Source organism: Arachis stenosperma, chromosome 4 (assembly GCF_014773155.1).
Source record: "Arachis stenosperma cultivar V10309 chromosome 4, arast.V10309.gnm1.PFL2, whole genome shotgun sequence".
NCBI lineage: Eukaryota > Viridiplantae > Streptophyta > Magnoliopsida > Fabales > Fabaceae > Arachis > Arachis stenosperma.
Genome location: NC_080380.1, coordinates 85584022 through 85585078, shown reverse-complemented (window position 1 = coordinate 85585078; position 1057 = coordinate 85584022). Strand labels below are relative to the sequence as shown.

General features: G+C 36.9%; 1 non-coding gene across 1 annotated transcript; it reads left to right on the top strand.

Annotated features, from left to right (window-relative positions):
* LOC130978615 (small nucleolar RNA R71) lies at positions 1-108 on the top strand. Its single transcript, XR_009086237.1, has one exon. It is a non-coding gene; the product is annotated as a small nucleolar RNA R71 (small nucleolar RNA).
* Positions 109-1057: the final 949 nt, after the last annotated feature.

Here is a 1057-nt window from a genome sequence, read left to right as displayed (position 1 = left end):
AAGCATGTCAGAAGGACATTTTCTGATTAATTGTTTGTATCTTTCCCAAGCTTCATAGAGGGATTCTCCATCCTTTTGTCTAAAGGTTTGGACTTCCACTCTAAGCTTACTCCATCTTTGTGGTGGAAAGAATTTTGCCAAGAAGGCATTGACTAGCTTTTCCCAAGAGTCCAGGCTTTCTTTAGGTTGAGAATCCAACCATATTCTAGCCCTGTCTCTTACAGCAAAAGGGAATAGCATCAGTCTATAGACCTCAGGGTTAACCCCATTAGTCTTGACTGTGTCACAGATTTGCAAGAATTCAGCTAAAAACTGATGAGGATCTTCCATTGGAAGTCCATGGAACTTGCAATTCTGTTGCATTAGAGAAACTAATTGAGGCTTAAGCTCAAAGTTGTTTGCTCCAATGGCAGGGATAGAGATGCTTCTCCCATAAAAATCAGGAGTAGGTGCAGTAAAGTCACCCAGCACCTTCCTTGCATTGTTTGCATTGTTGTTGTTTTCTGCTGCCATGTTTTCTTCCTTGAAGAATTCGGTCAGGTCCTCTAAAGAGAGTTGTGCTTTGGCTTCTCTTAGCTTTCTCTTCAGAGTCCTTTCGGGTTCAGGATCAGCTTCAACAAGAATGCCTTTGTCCTTGCTCTGCTCATATGAAAGAGAAGGGAACAAGAAAATGTGGTATCCTCTATGTCACAGTATAGAGATTCCTTTAAGTGTCAGAGGAAAAGAGAAATAGAAAGAAGAAGGAGAAGATAAATTCGAACTTTAGTTAGATAAGGTTCGAATTGTGCATTGAGAAGGAGTGGCACTCCATAAATAGAAGGATGTGGGAAGGAGGGAAGTTTATTTTCGAAAATCAAGTGAAAATTTTGAAGTTATTTGAAAAACATTAATTAATTTTCGAAAATAAAAGTGGAAAAGAAACCAAGTGATTTTGAAAAAGATTTTGAAATTAGAAATTAAAAAGATTTGATTGAAAACTGTTTTGAAAAAGATGTGGTTAAAAAGATTTAAAAAAAGTGTGATTGAGAAGATATGATTTGAAAACTATTTGAAAAGA